This window comes from Prionailurus bengalensis, chromosome D3 (assembly GCF_016509475.1).
Source record: "Prionailurus bengalensis isolate Pbe53 chromosome D3, Fcat_Pben_1.1_paternal_pri, whole genome shotgun sequence".
NCBI lineage: Eukaryota > Metazoa > Chordata > Mammalia > Carnivora > Felidae > Prionailurus > Prionailurus bengalensis.
In genome coordinates this window covers 28813485-28835911 of record NC_057356.1, presented here as the reverse complement: position 1 = coordinate 28835911, position 22427 = coordinate 28813485, and the positions used below count along the sequence as shown (strand labels likewise).

Genomic DNA, 22427 nt, shown 5'->3' with positions numbered 1-22427 from the left:
GCTTAAAGTTGGCCAGGAAGGGCAGATGCCCAGCTGGGCCCAGCAAGGGTAGGATAATGACAGGATGGTGGGGGAGGGCAGCGCAGCAGTTCAGGCTACAGTCTTGCCCTGCACCCCTCCCCCCACACAGCGAGACCCACATTGCCACTCCCTGATCCCCAAACCTTACCAGCTCTCCCTCTCCCTGCAGTCTGAGTCAGCATGGTGTGGGGCAACCAGAGTGGTCACATAGACCCGGCTTTCCTGGGGCCCCTCCTCTCTCTGCCCTGGGAACCCTCCAGGTGTCCAAGACCCTGACCTTCAGGAGCCCCTTTGTGTGAACACCTCACAGAGCAGGGGCACCTCCCGTACTTCCAGCAGCCAGCCTCTGCTGCCTGCCCCCACTCTGGGCGGGATGCTGTGGCCTGGAGGCCGGGCAGGAACCAGGCCAAGAAAGCCCCCCAGGATGATCCGGGTAGCTGCCCCGGGAGGGAGCTGCCAAGGCCCCTCAGCCACCCCCTGCCTGACACCCTCTTCCTCCCCACCCCCTCGGGCCTGCGGCAGTGCCAGCTTCCAGGGAAGGCGCCACAGAAGGGAACCGCGGCGGCTGGAACCTCTGTTGCCATGGGGATGGGGACCACAGGACCCACATCTGGTAGCGATTGAGGAGGAAAAATTATGAGTCGTGGAAAACGCAAATATTTTTTGTAGCACAGAGCACAAAGGAGCGGGAGGAATGTGGGTCTGGAAAAGGCCTGAGCCAGGCTGGGTTTCAAACAGGGACGCAGCTCACATCACAGACAGAGGTCCACACGCACGCACCGCTACACACGCAGAAACACGGAGACAACCATCCTACGATACACGTACTGCCACGCACATCACACACAGCTCCACACACACTTCACACAGAGCTACCCCCGGGTACACTGCCACACACACAGACACAGACACACAAAGACAGTCATCTGGAACAACACACACTCCGCCAGACACACGGAAACGCTGAGACAGATGCACACACTGTAACATACGTCCACAGACAACCAGACCCGAAGACGCATTCGTGTGCCAGTACCCACACGCACACTCTAGCTGACAGAGACACTGTCTCTCCAAGACGAACATACACCTCGACACACACCGAAACACGGACGGGGAAACATACGCAGCAAAACTGCACCCACATCCCGAAAGAGCCCCAGAAACACCGGAAGAGACACACGCGCTGCAACAAACATACATGCACAGCTAACACACAGGGCGACGGGGAAGAACACTCACCCTGGAAGTCACACCCCCAAAACCCAGCCACCTCACAGAAGCCGAAAGAGACTGTTCCACAGTATACACCACTACACACGGGAACACTGGGACAGACACTCCCTGGGACCCGCGTGCACGTCACGGGCCACAGAGACACCACGAGACAGACGCAACCCTGCAACACAAAAACAGACACCACCCGTTACGGAAGCCTCAAGACAGACCCATACCCTACAACACACAGACCGCCAGGCCCACGGAAGCCCCGAGAAACCCTCCTGCCGTCACACACAACCTCTACCAGAGATGCCCACATGGACACGCGCTAAGACACAAACACACACGCCACGGTACAGACGGAAACACGGCGGCACAAACTGCAACACACACACATTCCATCAGACCCACAGAAACCGTGAGACACGCGCCTTCTAAACACACACACAGCACTTGACACGGGCACACACAGACGCTCTGAGAAACACACACACCCTGCAGTGAACAGAAATAGGAACAGATAGCCTGTAACAGCTGCACATAGCCCACCAGGCCCAACTAAACGCTGAGGCAGTGCCTCACGCTAACACGCACGCACGTGCACACGCAAACACACTCCCCTAGAAACACAGATATGATCCCTGCTCGTGCCCTGCAAACACACAAGCATACCACCAGACCCACGGAGCATCCAGACCGGCTGACAAAATGTATTTGAGCCTGTGCTCCAGACAAGCGCTGGCCGGTTGAGAAATCCTACCCTTCTGTGCTCCAAGAAGTGGCTGGCTCCAAAGGATCACTTTGCCCTCATGCGTGCAAGACCCTCCCACTCTTCCTCATGACTCCTTGTCTACCTGCCTCTAGAAAAACCCAAGCCCTGTCCTTTCCGTGTGGACATTCCTCATCAGCAAACTTTCTTGTCGCTGCAGCGTGAGTGAAATCGTCTCCCTGTCTGATGCATTCCGCCCCCCCCACCCCCCGGCTCTGGTGCCCTGACTCAGTGGATCGGACCTGATCTTAGGATCCCTGTCCACTCTCTCTAGGTAATGACGCCTCTCAGAACCCTCGGGTGCCACTCCTGACTAGCAGCCTGGGCCCCACAGGGACTCCCACTCTGGTCCTGGGCTCCTGTCCATTGGAAGCATGCTATAAGAATTTGATTTTGATTCTTTTTGAGGACTTCATCGATTTTTGGTGCCAGATTCTTTTGGTTTCATGGTCTGACCAGTTGGTCTTGTTTCTGTTAGGCTTTCTCCTTTGTCTATTTGTTTTGAGCTTAACTCAAGAGTTTGCTGGGGCGCCTGGGTGGGGCAGTCGGTTAAGCGTCCGACTTCAGCCAGGTCACGATCTCGCGGTCCGTGAGTTCGAGCCCCGCGTCGGGCTCTGGGCTGATGGCTCAGGGCCTGGAGCCTGTTTCCGATTCTGTGTCTCCCTCTCTCTCTGCCCCTCCCCCGTTCACGCTCTGTCTCTCTCTGTCCCAAAAATAAATTAAAAAACGTTGAAAAAAAAAATTAAAAAAAAAAGAGTTTGTACCCTCTGAGGGGCACGTGGGTAGCTCTCTCGGTTAAGCTTCGCTTAACTTCGGCTCAGGTCATGATCTCGAGGTTTGTGAGTTCGGGCCCTGCCTCGGGCTCTGTGCTGACAGCTTGGAGCCTGGAGCTTGCTTCAGATTCTGTGTCTCCCCGTCTCTCAGCCCCTCCCGTGCTCATGCTCTGTCTCTCTCTGTCTCTCAATAATGAATAAATGTTAAAAAAAATGTTTTTAAAGAGTTTGTACCCTCTGGGAAGATGGTTTAGACATGTGGCCAATAATAGATGGAAGGAGTTGTCCTGAAGGTTTCCTTAAGAATGGTCAGAGAAGCTGCCACAGAAACAGGTAAGCAAGCAGGTGCTTGTGACACACCCAGCAGTCAGCTTGCTTTCGTGAGGTTCACTCACCCACATGCTGGGGAATGCCTCCCGAGAGGGTGGTGGTCTACGGGGAGGGGTTAGGAGAGGAGAGGCTGGGAGCAGAGCGAGAGTTGAAAAACAGGTGAAGGTATCCATGGAGTTCAGGGCCCCTGCAGAGGAGGAGGAGGAGGCCACAGGGGGAGGAGGAGACCTCTGATGGAGCACAGTGGGGTGTGGATTGGAGCATGACTGCACCTGCGGTTGTCATCAGAGACAGTCCATCTTTGGGTGATGTCCGTGTAGGATGAGTCCAGCTGCAGGGTTGAGGTCACCTGGTTTGGTCAAGAAGTTGGCTAGTTTTACTATAGCTAATATGTGGAAACAACCCGAGTGTCCACCGATGGATGAATGGATAAACACACCGTGTCCCATTCACACAATGGAACATTATTCAGCCTTAAAAAAGGAAGTTCTGACACCTGCTGCAACATGGATGAACCTTATAAGACATTAGAATAACTGAAGTAAGCCAATCTCAAAAAGACAATTATTGCATGAGTTCATATATATGAGGCACCATGAGTAGTCAAATTCATATGAATAGAAAGAATATGGTAGTACCAGGGGCTGGGGGAGGGAAGAATCAGGAGTTTTTGTTTCACAAGGACAGAGTTTCAGTTTTACAAGATGCAGACAGTTCTAGTGATGGACAGTGGTGTTGGCTGCACCATGATATGAATGTATTTCATACCATTGACCTTTCCATTTAAAAATGGTTAAGATGGTAAATTTTATGTTCTGTATCTTTCAACCCAACAGGAAAAAAAAAAAAAAGAAGTTGGTTACAACCAGGTCAAGGAGCTCACTGGGTTGATAATGACCTTGAGCTGAACACTGGGATCGAGAGGCAGCTGTTAGTCTGGAAGTCATGGGTCTGTGTCTGTAGTGGGGTGGTGATTGCAGTGGGAAACAGAGGGGCCGCTACTGGGAATGATGTCATCCCAAAGGCAAAGGCACCTTTGCCCCATGTGAGAGATTCCAGTGGCTTTTCATTCCACTTTATTTTTTTTTAATGTTTATTTTTGAGAGAGAGAGAGAAAGAGAATGAGAGAGAGAGAGAGAACAAGCAGGGAGGGGTAGAGAGAGAGGGAACAGAGGATCCGAAGCAGGTTCCTTGTTGACAGCAGAGAGGCTCGAACTCATGAACCACAAGATCATGACCTGAGCTGAAGTCAGACACTTAATCGACTGGCCCTCATTCCACTTCAAATTAAAACTGTAATGTTAATCTATTTGTGAATATGCAGGTATTAACCAAAAAATCCAGTTGATTTGCCTAAGAGTATTGACAGAGTTCAGCTGATTAGATTTAATGATAATTTCTTATAGCCACAGAACTTTCATTCAGTCAGGAATTCAAGGATGCCAGAAATTATGTTGAATCAAACGTTCAGCTTTTGTCCTTCCAACACCAAGGTCAGAGCTAAGTGGTAGAATATGATTTAGCAGAAAGACAAAGTACAAACTTAGTTGTTCAGTTTTCATTATACCATAACAGACTAAAGTTCGTATTTTCTTGGTCAATTTTTTTTCCAGAGTTTTTCCTTTCCACTTGGATTTGCCTTGTTTTATTGATTTATTTTTTATTTTTTTTAACGTTTATTTATTTTTGAGACAGAGAGAGACAGAGCATGAACAGGGGAGGAGCAGAGAGAGAGGGAGACACAGAATCGGAAACAGGCTCCAGGCTCCGAGCTGTCAGCACAAAGCCCGACGCGGGGCTCGAACTCACGGACCGTGAGATCATGACCTGAGCCGAAGTCGGATGCTCAACCGACCGAGCCACCCAGGCACCCCTGATTTGCTTTGTTTTAAAAAATAGATTCTGGAGGGACGCCTGGGTGGCTCAGTCGGTTAAGCTTCCGACTTCGGCTCAGGTCATGATCTTACGGTTTGTGAGTTACAGCTCCGCATCAGGCTGTGTTCTGACAGCTCAGAGATTGGAACCTGCTTCGGATTCTGTGTCTCCCTCTCTCTCTGCCCCTCCCCCACTCATGCTGTCTCTCTCTCTCTCTCTCTCTCAAAAAGAAATGAACATTAAAAAAAGTAAAAACAAAAAAAGATTCTGGGGTGCCTGGGTGGCTGGCTTAGTGGGTTGAGTTGGTTACAACTCAGGGTTCAGCTCAGGTTGATTTTGAGGTTGGTGAGTTTGAGCCCCACGTTAGGCCCTGTGCTGACAGCTCAGAGCCTGGAGCCTGCTTCAGATTCTGTGTCTCCCCCTCTCTCTCTACCCCTCCCCCGCTCATGCTCTTTCTTTGACTCTCAAAAAATAAGTAAATGTTAAAAAATTTTTAAATAGGTTTTATTTTTTAGAGCAGTTTTAGGTTCACAGCAAAATTGAACAGAGGTACAGAGAGTTCCCATGTATTCCCTGCCCACCCAGCCTCCCCCACTATCAACATCCCCCACTAAGAGGGACAGCTTTTACAATGATAGACCCACACTGACACATCACCCAGAGTCCACAGTTTACATTAGGGCTCATTGTTTTTTTGTTTTTTTTTTTAAGATTTTATTTTTAAATCATCTCTACACCCAAAGTGGGGCTTGAACCCACAACCCCAAGATTAAGACTTACGCACTCTACCGACTGAGTCAGCCAGGTGTCCCAGTGGCTCGCTCTTGGTGTTGTACATTCTAATGGTATGGACAAATGTATAACATGACATGTATTTGCCATTATAGAGAAATAATATCATATAGATGATATGGAATATTTTACACTGACTTAAAAATCTTCTGGGCTCCAGCCATTTATCCTCCCTCCCCCTAACCCCTGGCAACCGCCGATCTTTTTATTGTCTCCATAGTTTTGCCCTTTCCAGGATGTCTTACACTTGGAATCATATAGTGTGTAGCCTTTTCAGATTGGCTTATTTCATTTATTATTATATAATATAATTGCATATTTAGTAATATGCAATTTAATGTGCTTCCATGTCTTTTCATGGTTTGATAACTCCTTTTTTTTTTTTTTTTGCACTGAATAATATTCCATTGTTTGGATGGACCACAGTTTATCTATCCATTCACCTACTGAAGGACATCTTGGTTGCTTCTCGTGGCTTTTTATTAATGGTCTGACATGCATTTTGAGAGGCGAGGTGTGAGCATGGGGCATTCATTCAAGAGACAATTACAGGCAGTTGGACAAATACACGTGCTCCCTTTTCTCAGGGCAACTCCCTAGTGAATTTAGAACAACCAGTAGGACTGCCTACAAACTGCAAAGACTAGGATGTGCAAATGGAACGATGGTGCCATCTAGTGTTTGGTTGTGGCAGCAGAGTGAAGAGCCCAAATAAGTGAGGGTGACAGAACCCAGCTGCTCTGGTGTTGTCAGATGGGGCCCACCCAATGAGATTCAGTGTCCCAGGCCCAGATTATTCCTCAAAGTAGACATAGCCAGGTGAGAAAAGCCAGAAGGCCTGGTGATAGCTTTACACCATGTGGGTGCTGGATAGCTTGAGACATTGGCCAGACTGATCTATATGGCTATAGTGGGGACCAGTTGATGTGTAAGAATTTTACTGAGACACAGGGCCCTGACCCTTATTTGGGATAATATCCCATCTTCCCTCCCTGTTCTATGTAATAGTGTCCACTGAATCTCCCTTCAAGGTTCTGCAAACACAGGAGTGGCTACCCCATAGGTAGTCAGATAATGGAGTGCTGTGTCCCTTCAAAAGTCAATGTGCGCTTAGGTGGCTTAGTTGAACGTCTGTCTCGATTTTGGCTCAGGTCATGATCCCAGGGTTGTGCGCATCGAGCCCTGAGCTGGGCGTGGAGCCTGCTTAAGGTTCTCTCTCTCTCTCTCTCTCTCTCTCTCCCTCCCTCTACTCCTTCCCTCCACCTCTAAAAAAAAAAAAAAAAGTGAATGTGCGCAATCATAAGAAGGAGGGAAACTTTGACTTGTGCTACAATGTGGATGAACCCCAAAGACATTATGCTAAATGAGAGAAGCCAGACACAAAAGGGGCAAATTCAGAGATGGAAAGTCGAACAGAGGTTGCCAGAGGCTGGGGGCAGTGGTGTTTAATGTGCACAGACTTTCAATTGTGCGAGATGAAAAAGTTCTGGAAGCATTAGTGGTGATGGTTTTTACAACAATATGAATGTACTTAATCCTGCTGAATTGTACACTTAAAAATGGTTAAAATTTAAACTTTATATTATCTGTATTTTGTCACAATTTTTAAAAAGTATATAATATATAAAGGAACTAAAGAAACAAGTGAATATGAGTAGTATCTAAGAGCCTATTGGAAAAAGGGCTGTATTGACTAAATTCGGTAAGTGATAACAACAGAGTACTGGCCAGGGGAAGAATAGCTTTGTTAGGGATAAGATCTTACTTGGCCACTACTTAGGGTCTCAGCAATTCACCATGAGGTACCATTTGTCCTTTTTGGGTTGAAAAACAGGCTAAATTGGACTGTTAAATGGAGAAAGAGTGGGTATAATCACCTCTCCTCTTAATACACCTTGTGTAGTGGGTCTCATCCTTGAAGTGTCTGTTTTGATGGGTGTTGGGCCATATTAACAATTTTAGTGGCCCAGGCAAGACCTCAAGGTCCAATCTGGCAAGGCCAAAAATAAGGGGCAATTTTTAAATTTTATTGCAATTAGAAGATCCATCCCATAATGGGAAATCCTGAAGGAAAGGAAGCCAGAACCACTGGAATAAGGTAGCTTGTTTGCCTTCTATTTTATGCGCAATCATGCCTAAGCAGACACAGGGAGTTCCGCCTTAGCCAGGTCTTTTTGTCACTGAATAATGTTCCACTTTATGGATGTACCATGGCTTGTTTATCCATTTATGTATTTAAAATTTTTTTATGTGTTTCATTTATTTTGAGAGAGAGTGAGAAAAAGAGCATGAGTGGGTGAGGGGCAGGGAGAGGGAGAGAGAGAGAATCCTCCACACAGGCTCCACACAGTCAGTGAAGAGCCCAATGTGGGGCTTGATTTCACAAACCATGAGATCATGACCTGAGCCAAAATCAAGAGTTGGATGCTTAACCCACTGAGACACCAAGATGCCCCTCCCCAAATGTATATTTATTTATTATTTTTTGGAGGGGAGGGGCAGAGAGAGAGAGGGAGAGAGAGAATCCATGCAGGCTCCACACTGTCAGCACAGAGCCAAATGTGGGGCTTGATGTCATGACTATGAGATGAAGATCTGAGCCATAATCAAGAGTCAGATACTTAACCGACTGAGCTACTCAGGTGTCCCAATCAGTTTGGCAGTTTGTTTATTTGTTTTAAGTTTATTTATTCTGAGAGAGAGAGAGAGACAGAGAGAGAGAGAGAGAGACAGAGAGAGAGAATCCCAAGCAGGCTCTGTGCTGTCAGTGCAGAGCCTGATGAGGGACTCGATCTCACAAACTGTGAGATCATGACCCGAGCTGAAACCTAGAGTCAGACACTTAACTGACTGAGCCAACAAGGCACTGAGAGTCCCACCTTTAAATTCAGTGGGGCCTTCAGGGATCCAGTATCAATTAAGACCAAGAAGGTAGCTTGGTGTGTGCAGACCAACGGGCCACCATATTTGTATAGTACAATTGTCCCTGGTGGTGGTCAGAACTCAGGGGCTTGTCAAGACTGGAGTGATTGCCTGAGTTCAGGGGCTACAATGAGGGTACTACATCTTGAAAATTTGGGTTTGGAGAGAAAAGGTTGGATGTTCTTTATAACTTGTTTTAGGAGAGCTTGGAGCTCCTGGAGTCTATCTATCTATCTATATATATATAAATTCTTTTTTTTTAATTTTTAAGTGATCTCTAAACCTAACATGGGGCTGGAACTCATAACCCTAAGATCAAAAGTCACATACTCCACTGACTGGCCAGCCAGGCACCCCATCTTGGGGTCTTGCCCGAAATATGATTATTGAGGAAGGCTAGGTCGCAAATTGGTCAATACCAAGGGTGGTAGGGGGCAGTCATGGACATTCTGAAATGTGGTCTTTCTTTGGTTGAGAGGTTTGGTGCTATGGGATGAGAAGGCCATGTCTTGGGCCTTCTTCAATAACTTGAGCTGCCTAGGGCCTCTTAAGAGTGGTCACTAACTTGACAACAGTTGCTCTGAGGCCTTAGAAACTATAGACCCTCTTCTGAGAAATAAGTGCCAGGTGTCTGTCTTGAGAATCTTTCTTCTCCAGCATCTTTGGGATTGGTTCCCATTCCATTTTACCTGCCATACTTTTCCATCTCTACCTCCAACTGTAAACCATGGGTCCAGAGGAAATGTTTGCAGGCTATGGCCCAGGGGCCAAATCTGGCTTGTTACATGTTTTCATAAATAAAGTTGGACTGAAGCACGTGTGCGTGCACACACACACACACACACACACAGTGTCTGCTCAGGCCCTGCTAGAACTTCCAGTCCCTGGAGTCCTCACTAAAGTGTCCACTGAACTATGCCAGGTTGCTTCAGTAATTGACACTCCTCCCCTAAAGTACCCATTGAGTGAGAGCATATACATCAATGTCTGTGGCAGTGGGGCAGACCATTTTCCAGGCCACAATCATCTGATGAAACAAGGGAAGTGCCAGGGTCATGGCCACAAACACTGGGGAGGGTGGACGGGTTTGGGGGTGTGTGTCATGAGATATTATGGACAATCAGGACATCTTGGCAGTGTTTAAAGTTAATTCAGAGCCAGTATAATGCAGGCACAAAAGCCAGTCAGTGCATCTTTCATGACCTAAATCCAAAATTGTTTATTAAATGTTGAAATTCAGATGGAGCCAAATCACAGACCTCTGTTTCAGTTTCTCCTGTGGCAGGGAAACTGAAGGACTCCACAAAACCCAGCTTTTTGCTCCTTTTCCTGTTTCTATTCTTGCTGGGACCTGCACCCCCACTTGACACATGCCTCACAATGCAAATAGTGTATGTCCTTGTAAGGGACAAGAAATTAATGATTTCTTTCGAACAGATAACATCTAAGGAAGTACCAGGTAAGAATGACCAAAGCCATCCTATGCTCATTCCAGACCACTGGCCCTACACATCTCATTGCCAAGAACCTCTGGATCCAAGAAATAATACCTGGCCCTGGTCTTTGTTCTAATTGGTTCCTGGATGCTTGAGAGGACATGTGCATTGGACTATGATCCTCAACAAAAAAACCCAGACCCCCCAAAAATACAAAACTCGTGCTCCTTTCCTTTCCTAGTCTCCCAGACGCTCTGTTTGTATCTCACCTCTTGCTGGCTTGTGTTTGATTTGCAACCTGCGTAAAGCCAAGGACCCTCTTGGCTGGTCTTGCAGGACACCTTCTGGGTCCCCAGACCCAGCCCACCGGCATCACTTCTCCCCTGTGGAGTGTGTGTGTGCAGTCTTAGGATATACTTCAGAGATATCCTGTATCTTTTATATTCCTTAAGGATGTGCTCATGGTTGTGGGTTCCCTCTTCCAGTCAATATCATCAGTATTAGGGCACTCCCTCCACCAACAGTGATTACTATCTTGTTGACTTTAGGGGCCCACGGCTAAGTTAGGAGTGGAGATGCCCTTTAGCATAATTACTAAATGTTGGTCCATTTTACAATTATCCGCATTGGGTTATGGTGTCATCAGGCCCTTTAGAAATGCCCCAGGGTAAAACATTCAGGTCAAGTTTTGTTTTTTTTAGTAGAATTTTTTTTTTAAGCAGTTTTAGGTTCACAGCAAAAATGAGCAGAAAGTAGAGATTCCCATCTACCCCTGCCCCTCCCCAAAACAGCCTCCCCCACTATTAACATCCCCCACCAGAGTGGGACATTAGTTACAATTGCTAAATCTATAGTGGTACATCATTATCATGCAAAGTCCAGAGTTTACATCAGGATTCACCGTTGGAGGTGTGTACATTCTATGGATTTGGATAAATGTATAATGACAAGTATTCACCATTATAATACCATACAGAGTATTTTCACTCCCCTAAGTATCTTCTGTGTTCTGTCTGTTCATCCCCTACTCCCTGCTAATCCCTGGCAACCATTGATAATTATTCTGTTCCCGTAGTTTTGCCTTTTCTAGAATGTCATGTGGTTGAAATCATACAGTAGTCTTTTCAGATTGGCTCTTTTCACTTAGTAATATGCATGTAAGTTTCCTCCATGTTTTTAAAAATGATTTTAATAGCTTATTTCTTTTTATTGCTGAGTAGTGTTCCATTGTCTGAATGAACCACCGTTTATTTATCCATTCACCTACTGAAGGGCGTCTTGGTTTCTTCCAAGTTTTAGCAATTATGAATAAAGGTGCCATAAACATCTGTGTGCACACTTTGGTTTGGACATAAGTTTTCAACTCCTTTGGGTAAATATCAAGGAAAGGAATGGAATTTTTGGATTGCAGAGTAAAAGTATGTTTAATTTTGTAAGAAACTGCCAAATTGTCTTCTAAAGTGGTTGAGCCATTTTGCAACGCCTCCTCACCAGCATTTGGTATTATCAGAGTTTTGGATTTTAGACATTTTGACAGGTGTGTAGTTGTGTCTTACTGTTTTAATTTTCATTTCCCTGATAACGTTATGTGGAGTGTCTTTTTATATGCTTATTTGCCATTTGTATATCTTCTTTGGGGCAGAGAGGGAGGGAGACACAGAATCCAAAGCAGGCTTCAGGCTCTGAGCTGTCAGTGCAGAGCCCAACATGGGGCTTGAACCCATGAACTATGAGATCATGACATGAGCTGAAGTCGGATGCATAACCGGCTGAGCCACCCAGGTGTCCCAGTCTTTGGCCCATTTTTACATCCAATTATTTGTGTTCTTACTGTTAAGTTTGAAGGGTTCATTATCTATTTGGTACAACAATCTTTTTATCAGATGTGTCCTTTGCATATGTTTTCTTCCAGTCTGTGACTTGCCTTCTCATTCTCTTGAGAATGTCTTTCACAGAGCAGAAGTTTTCATTTAAATGAAATCCAGGGGCGCCTGGGTGGCGCAGTCGGTTAAGCGTCCGACTTCAGCCAGGTCACGATCTCCTGGTCCGGGAGTTCGGGCCCCGCGTCAGGCTCTGGGTTGATGGCTCAGAGCCTGGAGCCAGTTTCCGATTCTGTGTCTCCCTCTCTCTCTGACCCTCCCCCGTTCATGCTCTGTCTTTCTCTGTCCCAAAAATAAATAAACGTTGAGAAAAAAAATTTTAAATGAAATCCAGCTTATTACTTCTTTCTTTCATGGATAGTGCCTTGGGTGTTGAATCTAAAAAAAAGTCATTGCCAAATCCAAGTTCATCTAGGCTTTCATTGTTGTTTTCTTCCATGATTTTTGTAAGTTTTACATTTAAGTTTATAATCCCTTTGAGTTAATTTTTGTGAAAGGTGTAAGTTCTGTGTCTATATTTTTGTTTGTTTGTTTTTGTATGTGGATGTCCAGTTGTCCAGTTGTTCCAGCACTGTTTGTTGAAAAGACTATCTTTGCTCCATTGTGTTGCCTTTGCTCCTTTGATCAGGTTGCTGTATTTATATGGGTTTATTTCTGGGCTTTTTTTTCTGTTCCACTGATCTACTTGTGTATTCTTTTGCTAGTACCACATTGTCTTGATTACTGTAGCTTTATGGTAAGTCTTGAAGTTGAGTAGTGTGAGTCCTCTGACTATTCTTCAATATTGTGTTGGGTATTCTAGGTTTTTGCCTTTCCGTATAAATATCATAATCAACTTGTCAGTATTCACAAAATAACTTGCTGGGACTATGATTGGGATTGCATTGAATCTATAGATCAAGTTAGGAAGAACTGACATGTTGACAATATTGCATTTTCCTATCCACGAACATGGAATATCTCTCCATTAATTTTATTCTTCTTCGATCTCTTTATCAGAATTTTTTGTTTTCCTCATATAGATCTTGCACCTATTTTGTTAGATTTATGCCAACTATCTCATTTGGGGGACACTGGTGTAAATAGTACTGTGCTTTCAATGTTATATTTCATTTTTTTCAATGCTGTGATGTAGGAAAGGGACCCACTTTTGTATATTAACCTAATATTCTGCAACCTTGCTTATCAGTTCCAGAACTTCCAGTACAATGTTGAAAAGGAGTGGTGAGAGGGGACATATGCTCCTAACTCTTCAGGATGGTCCCCTGTTACATCCTGATCAAAAGGCTCACTGGAAACATTATGTCCTGCTTTCCCTACAAAATGTTAAGTCTAGGGGCGCCTGAGTGGCTCAGTTGGTTAAGCGTCCGACTTTAGCTTAGGTCATGTTCTCATGGTCTGTGGTTTCAAGTCCCGCATCGGGCTCTGTGCTGGTTGCTCAGAGCCTGGAGCCTGCTTCGGATTCTGTGTCCCCCCCTCTCTCTCTGCCCGTGCCCTGCTTGTGCTCTATCTCTATCTGTCAAAAACAAGTAAATGTTAAAAAAATTTTTTTTTTAAATGCTAAGTCTAAGATTTAGAGATTGTTTTGTGCCTCTAAACTCCCCCTCTGTTACTCCCACACTTCCTTTCTTATTTTGACTTGCACTTTCTGCATTTGGAGCTTAAATAAAACCTTTGAGTTCCTGTCTCTAGACAATTCACACCAATATTGCTCCCATATACCCAGCATACTCCATTCTTGCCAATTGCCTTTATTCTAATGACCACATTGGGGGTTATTGGTATTATCTTAGGGGCCAAAAGGCTAGACAACAAAATACAGCATTGATGCCAACCAGGAAGTGTCAAAAAATAATATCCAAATAAGATTAAAACTTCTGTGGCCATTGAAGCCCTAAAAGGGTCACCATTTTGTGGTGGCCACGGTGGCTGAAACTTACCCAGAACTAGACCATCGACTGACCATCCCAAGGGTGTTTGCTCCCTTGGGGGCACTTCTTGCTTCACCTGTATAAGCAATTCATGTAAATTTTCTCAGTGTGCCAGCAAGAGAGACAAGATATTGAGGATGTTAATAACATCACTCAGATATTTGAGCAAATTCCAAGAATACCCACTGACATTTCTCCTGGCTGTGAATACACATACTCTTCCCAGGCCTTCTCATTCTCACCATAGTTTTCTGCATAATGTTATGGCTCTTAATATTTATATTCAAGCAAATTCAGCCTCAATAAATGAGAAATTACATGTGTAGTCATCAACAGTCACAACAGCTCACTGTGTGTTTTTTCTAATACCACCAATATATGAACTCAATTCTGATACTATCTGGAAATAGTGTCAGATCCCACAGGTTAAGGCACCTGGGTGGCTCAGTTGGTTAAGCGTCCGCTGTGACTCAGGTCATGATCTCGTGGCTTGTGACTTCTAGCCCTGCGTTGGGGCTCTGTGCTGACAGCTCAGAGCCTGAAGCCTACTTCGGATTCTGTGTCTTCATCTCTCTCTGCCCCTCCCCTGCTTGCATATGCATGCTCTCTCTCTCTCTCTCTCTGAAAAATGAATAAACATTAATAACAATAAAAAAACCAAATCACAGTATTACAATCAAGGGTGAATTGAAAGAGTCTGACTCTCATTTTTGATGTTTTACTGCTGACAGCAATCAAGACTAACCTTCCCTCTGCCCTACATCAGGGCAGCTGATACAAAAGCCCACTTGTTCCCTGTTGCACCTGTGGAACATTAAACCTTGCGAGCATTCAGCCTTCACTTGGGAACTTGCCCTACTTCCACCCCAGGCCAATATGAAGGCCCTATGCACCCTTGGTGGGAACTGCTTGTGCTTATCTGCTCTTAAGCTTTCTTTCAAGTGTTCCTGTTGTAATGTCATCAGTATCCGTATCTGGCCTGTTGATTAGAGGTGAGTCCATCATGTTTTTGTGGGTGACCACAAAATAAATGCCTCATAGTTGGAATGGTTTGGGCCGGGACCACCACCTTCTTAGATCTTTCTTCTCATGTTCATGGTCATGGAGTACAAACCCTATGTGGGATCCTCCCACTGAGTCTTTCTTTTAATAGATTTATGACCTGAGTCGCATTTGGGTAAAGAGTACAGATTGGGGCCCTTCTTATCAGATTGTATTGAGGGGGGTTTCAATTCTAGTATAAGGGGTCAAGGGAAGATCTCTTAATCTGTTGAGCATTGTTTGTCTCAACCGGGCAGTGACTCCCATCCTACAGGGCAATGAAGAGAAAACTGATACCCTGTGCAATACAGGACCATTAGGATGAGGACCAGCAGTCACCAGGTGATGTGCTAAGGGCCACAGTCTTAAGAGCAGATGCCTCACTGGGACCTTTTGAGGCCTAAATGTCTTTGCACCTACTATCCTGAGATCTTGATTTTTAGCATAATAGGTGAAAATGTGCAAGGTGTTCCATGGCACATGCTCTTTGGAAAAAAGCCCCAAATGTTTTACCCTGACTCTCCTAAAGGCCAGAGGATACCTGGGCAGGAAAGGATTCACTCAGCTGGCCTGGGTTGCTCAAACCCTGCACATTCCAAAGAAAGGCCAGTCTTTAGATCACCTCTGAGCCCATAGACTATTCTGTGGGTAAGAGTGTTTGTGTAGGCCTGAGGCCTTGAGCTGTGTTTCCCAATTTGACCAGAAAAGTCTATCCCAAGAATGTGATTTATTGTGAAAGTGTGTTTTTGCTCTACACTGGGAGGGAAGGTGGGAGCTGGAGTCAGAGAGGCTGGAGTCAGTCATGTGAGTGCTATGTGCCCATGTGACTACCCCCCAGTAAAAACCCTTGACAGCAAGGCTTGCTGCGCTTCCCTATTTGGCAGCCTTTGCCCCTGTTGTCACATGTTGCTGGGAGATAAGAATGTTCCATGCAATTCTACTGCAAGAGGACACCAGGGAGCATGTGCCTGGTATCTCCTGGATGTGGCCCCTGTGTGCATTTTTCCTTTGCGTGGATTTGAATCTGTATACTTTCATGGTAATAAATTGCAATCGGCTATGAGTCTTGTGAGTCCTTCTTTTGTATCAAGACTGTGGGTGGTCTTGGGGTCCCTGACACAACACCATAACTTGATGGAGATCATTGCAAATGGACCCACAGTGATTATGAGTCTTCTGCAGTACAGCTACAGATAAACACGCTAAAGGGCATCTCTGCTCCCAGATTCAACCCAGGGACAATAAAGCCAGTAAGGTGGTAATCACCATTGAATGTGTCCTAATACTGATACTATTGATTGGACTTCCTGCAGGAAGATGTAACCTACCAAGGGCAGTGGAGAGGAGCCCCCTGAGCACACCCCATAACCACCCCCAAAATGATTCCACCATGGGAGGAAACAAATGGAAACAGACATCTCCAAATTGACTCAACTGGAAATTTAAAATTTTATTGAAAGAATTTACACAATTAGAATATGCAAAGTGCACCAGTTGGCTTTTGTGCCTCAGTGATACTGGCTTGGAATTAACTTTAACTTCTGCTGAGATGTGCAGATTGTCCTGCAAATCTATTGTCCTCCAATGAGTAATTATGGGCCCACTGAATTATGGAAATGGATGTGAAATTTCAGTCTGCCCCAGCACTCATAGGCATGAGAAAGGCATCCTTTTCTTGCTCCAGCAGGTATTCATGGCATGAAAAATAACTCACCCTAATTCTAACCCTAAATTCTATCCCAACCTATCCTAACCCTCACCCTATACCCAACCCCTCAAGCACAACCTGCACTGTAACCCTAACTGGGGTCTCACATAACTTTGTACTGCCCCTATCCTACCACAACTGCTTTGACTTCTGGGCTAGGCAAGGTGCCAAGAATCCTGACTCTGCCCTCTGCCCTGCTGCCCTCCTCTCAGCTTGCAGTCTCTTTGGCTCCTGCTGGCACTGCCTACCTGGGGGCAAACTGGCAAGGAGCGAGGCTTGCTGCCAGCCCCAGGTTAGAGGCAGTGGGCTTGGCTGGGACAGTGTGTACGCTCTTGGGCTCTCCCTATTAGTCATGTCACAGCTTTTGTCAGGATAGGAACAACAGTGTCATTCTGGAGTAGTGCTAGAGGAAGAACTATGGACCCTATATCTTACTGTTCAAAGTGGAAATTGCTCACTGTATTAATTACAGAAGTAGTGTCTGTCCTTTTAACAATTCAGAAGATTAAAAGTGAGTCCCAACTCAACATCTAGAAATTGGCAGCATCTGGTACATCTTGCAGACACCCTGTAAATTAGGGGATCTTCCATGGGCTCCATCTCAGCCACCATGTCATGTTCTTGGGGAGGCCCCACATCTACTTCATCTTTTCCTTTTTCTTTTGAGCAAGTGGGAGAATGATCCGAGTAGTGGTATCTAGCCACTGCAAGGAGTGGGGTTTGGGGCAACCCTTCCTGCTGAGTGCGGGAGGAACTCCTGTAACAGGTTGTTCACCACCAGGCAAAACCTGAATGAAATCTTGGGTTCACTGTGGGACAATTCTGCTTGTTGCACCCAAAGCCCTAGGAAAGTGAGTTCATATGTAGTAAATGTTAATGCACCCTTGGTGAACAGGGTTTATTTTAGTAACACAGAGATGGATATAATGTTAAAAAATCTTTTTGTAAATCCAGTGGTATCTCCAGAACAAGATAGGAAACCCATATAATGATTTTTGAGGTATGCCAAGATGGTGTTTGGTAAAAATCAACATCCAGTCCTGATTTTTTGAAGTCTTAGCAAGCTAGGCTTATAAAGACAGTTCATTAAAATGTGATAAACAAGCAGTCATGGCCATTTCACTATTAGGTGAAATGCCAGATCTGTCTCCCTTCAAGTCAAGATAAAGACCCAGATGCCGTGCCAGTAAGGAATGAAAACAACTGTGAGGAAGGACAGATGGACTAAATTGTTTATTCTTACACAACAAGAACTCAGGAAGTTGAATGTTGTTGGGGGCTGAAACAGCTGCTGAAAAATTTCATTCAAGGCCTAGGATCCTTCTATTTTTCCATTCCATTATGTGTGACTTTTGTCCTCAATTGTCTCATGGTCCCAAGATGGCTACTACACCTCCAAGCATTGCATCTAATTTCCAGACAGGAAGAAGGGGAGGAGGAAGGAATAGTTCTCCTATCAGGAAAGCAAAGGCTTTCCCCAAATTTCTAGATTTCCATTTGAGCCTTGTTGTTCAGAATTGGGCCATGTGGTCACTGCAGTTATAACACAGTCTTTAGAGGCCAAAGTGTTTTGAGGTGAGACACATTGGTCTCCCAACCCAAACAGAGTCTGTCACAGATGACCACTGCCACCAACACTGACTGCTGCTCTAGAAGTGCTAGCCAACATGGGTTTTAAAAAGAAATGAAAGGGGCGCCTGGGTGGCGCAGTCGGTTAAGCCTCCGACTTCAGCCAGGTCACGATCTCGCGGTCCGTGAGTTCGAGCCCTGCGTCGGGCTCTGGGATGGCTCAGAGCCTGTAGCCTGTTTCCGATTCTGTGTCTCCCTCTCTCTCTGCCCCTCCCCCGTTCATGCTCTGTCTCTCTCTGTCCCAAAAATAAATAAACGTTGAAAAAAAAAATTAAAAAAAAAAAAAAAAAGAAATGAAATAAAAGGCTATATGAAAAGTAGAGGCAAGTTTTTTATTTCCAAGTTAAATGACAATTTACCTAGAAAGCCCAATACAATGATAAGTTGTTAGAGAACTAGAATAATTCAGTAAAGTTGCTAGATATAAAATAAATATACAAAAAGATATATATATATATAATATATATATATAATCAATAGTTGTCCTATATATAACAGAAAGGATTGATCTAGAAACCCCACAAAATTAGAATGAATTTAAGAATAAACATACGTATTGAACATATATGTAAGAATACCTATGAAGAGGGGCGCCTGGGTGGCGCAGTCGGTTAAGCGTCCGACTTCAGCCAGGTCACGATCTCGCGGTCTGGGAGTTCGAGCCCCGCGTCAGGCTCTGGGCTGATGGCTCAGAGCCTGGAGCCTGTTTCCGATTCTGTGTCTCCCTCTCTCTCTGCCCCTCCCCCATTCATGCTCTGTCTCTCTCTGTCCCAAAAATAAATAAACGTTGAAAAAAAAAAAAATAAGAATACCTATGAAGAAAACTATACAACTTTTCTGATGCTTAGAGGCAGATGTGAAAGACTGCTGCTTTGATGTGAAGATTATATATATAAAATCTATAGTAATTTTTCACAAACTAGTCAATTATAATCAAAATCCCAATGAGGGGGCGCCTGGATGGCGCAGTCGGTTAAGCGTCCGACTTCAGCCAGGTCACGATCTCGATCTCGCGGTCCGTGAGTTCGAGCCCCGCATAGGGCTCTGGGCTGATGGCTCAGAGCCTGGAGCCTGTTTCCAATTCTGTGTCTCCCTCTCTCTCTCCCCCTCCCCCGTTCATGCTCTGTCTCTCTCTGTCCCAAAAATAAATAAACGTCAAAAAAAATTAAAAAAAAAATCCCAATGAGATGTGAAGGGGCAAGAAGAGGTTGAGCTCTGAGAAGAAGAATCCTGGGTTATCTCAAAGAATAGATTAAAAATAAAAAACTTAAAAAAACACCTATTGAAAATAGTCCTGGTCCTACTACGCATTAAAGTGAATTATGAAGCTACTAGGGGCGCCTGGGTGGCGCAGTCGGTTAAGCGTCCGACTTCAGCCAGGTCACGGTCTCGCGGTCTGTGAGTTCGAGCCCCGCGTCGGGTTCTGGGCTGATGGCTCAGAGCCTGGAGCCTGTTTCCGATTCTGTGTCTCCCTCTTTCTGCCCCTCCCCCGTTCATGCTCTGTCTCTCTCTGTCCCAAAAATAAATAAACGTTGAAAAAAAAAATTAAAAAAAAAAAAGTGAATTATGAAGCTACAAACAGAAAAGTCTAAGGAACAGTGAAGAATTCCATTCTAGAATGATTCAGGGACCTTGGAATTTACATCCCAAATAGATGGACTTCAGAGTTCTTGTTTTTTTGACTTAAGAGTTTAATGCAAAATATGGAACCAAAAAAGGATTTAAAGAAGGAGCTTCCTAAGGACTAAGGAAAAATTTAAACAGCAAAACCAAAAAGATCCAGTTACACAGAATTTGAATATCTCTGTACATTAAAGATTCTGTTAACAAAGATAAAAATGTATGTGCCAAGGTGCTTTCTGCATGTCTGTGTGTATAAAAAACAAAGAATGGAATAGACAATTGATATGAAAAAAAGGTAAAAAAACATTCGCCAGTAACATTCGCGATGTATCAAAATGGTAAATATAAAAAGTGAAGCTGATGCCAAGTGTGTGCAAGGAAGGGTGCACGCAGGGAAAGGGATGCTCCTGGTGCCCACGTGGGAGAATTAAGAATGTTGTGCTGGGTTTGACCTAGAAACAGTTGTGCAATGTTTGTGACTTCTGCCTGTGAACTCCACTTCTCACAATTTATTCTGGGGAAATAACCAAAGGGCAAAACAGGTTTATTTCCAGAATTATTTACAGGTACAGGTAATGTCGATGTTCAACAATAAAGGAACAGATCGATCATGACACAATGATAAGACAGAGAAAGACACAGCCATCAATAATGTTTCTGAAAAATAATTTTGTAATGTGGAAAATGTTCATCATAAAACATTAAATGGAAAAGGATAGAAATAACATGCAAAATATGAATCCAGTTTTGTTCTAAAAGAAAAAGCATATATGTGCCCAGAAAAAAAAAAAAAAAAAACAACAGAAGTAAATGCACCTCCAGCAATGGCTGATGAACTGATACTGAATGTATTTTTTTTTTTAATTTTTTTTTCAACGTTTTTATTTTATTTTTGGGACAGAGACAGAGCATGAACGGGTGAGGGGCAGAGAGAGAGGGAGACACAGAATCGGAAACAGGCTCCAGGCTCTGAGCCATCAGCCCAGAGCCTGACGCGGGGCTCGAACTCCCGGACCGCGAGATCGTGACCTGGCTGAAGTCGGACGCTTAACTGACTGCGCCACCCAGGTGCCCCTGTATTTTTATTCTTACAATTTTTTGACTTTTTCCCCAAATGTCTTCAGTATATACGTATTGCTCATATAATCAGGAAAAAAAGTTTATACGCAAATAAAAGAAAAACATCAAGTCTCCAATGAAAAGAGGTAGAAAGGGCATATTCAAATCATTTTCAAGACAAAAGACCAAGATTCCAAACGTGTTCAATATTCGGCCTCTTTAGTTACAGAAGGCGCCAAGTAAAGGGATAATAAGGTACCACTCGGCTGAGTCCACAGGCGCACTGCAGGGCCGCCAGCAGGCACAGTGTGTGGGGCCCCAAAGAGATTTTTTTCGTTTGAAGTTCTTTTGAAATAAGGAGAAAAAATGGGTATAATGATGAATCAAGCACAGATTGTATTTGTCTTTTACAAATGCGGCTGTAAAATAGAAGTCTTCCTATTTGTCACAGAAGGGTCCATAACTGCCACAATGTGGCCCTGGGGACTGCATAATGGCAGGCTGGCTTGACCACACTCTGGAGGGATGTGGTGAAGCAGCAGGCGCCCAGGAGCATCGCTGTGTTGTCACTGTGCCTGAACGAAGACCGTGTGGACACCCAGCTTTGAAAAGGGAGTCCCGTCCCTGGAGACGGCTGGGCAGGGGACATTCCTACTTGACCACTACTGCTGATGGATTTCTTCATAATGAAATGGTCTTACTTTACACACCACCAAAAACATACAAAAATGGTGATTCTTGAGGCTGTTCCTTTACCTCAAAAATTTCACTTTTAGAAATCTTTCTTAGATTTTTCTTAATGCTAAAAGAACTATAATGCAAAAAAATGCTCTAGGGGGAGCCTGGCTGGCTCAGTCAGTGGAGCATGTGACTCCTGATCTCAGGGTTGTGAGTTCAAGCCCCACATTAGCTGTAGAGATCACTTAAAAATAAAATCTTTTTTTTTCCTTAAGTTTAATTCATTAATTAATTTATTTATTTATAAATGTTTATTCATTTTTGAGAGAGAGAGAGAGAGCATGAGTGGGGAGGGGACAGAGAGAGAGAGGGAGACACAGAATCTGAGCAGGCTCCAGGCTCTGAGCTGTCAGCATACAGCCCAATGCAGGGCTTGAACCCACAAACTGTGAGATCATGACCTGAGCCGAAGTCAGATGCTTAACTGACTGAGCCACCCAGGTGGTCCTTAAGTTTATTTTGAGAGAGAGAGGGAGAGAGGGAGAGCGTGGGTGTGCACGGGGGAGGGGCAGAGAGAGAAGGAGAGACAGAATCTCAAGCAGGCTCTGTGCTGTCAGTGCAGAGCCTGATGCAGAGCTCAGTCCCACGACCGTGAGATCATGATCTGAGCCAAAATCAGGAGTCAGACACTTAACTGAGCCACCCAGGCACCCCAAAAATAAAATCTTAAAAAACAAAA

At 44.8% G+C, this 22427-nt stretch overlaps 1 long non-coding RNA gene across 1 annotated transcript; it reads right to left on the bottom strand.

Annotated features, from left to right (window-relative positions):
* Window positions 1–18646: 18646 nt before the first annotated feature.
* LOC122470476 lies at window positions 18647–19271 on the bottom strand. Its single transcript, XR_006293918.1, has 2 exons — window positions 19141–19271; window positions 18647–18906 (listed from the first exon to the last, which is right to left on the bottom strand). It is a non-coding gene; the product is annotated as an uncharacterized LOC122470476 (long non-coding RNA).
* Between the last annotated feature and the right edge of the window lie 3156 nt (window positions 19272–22427).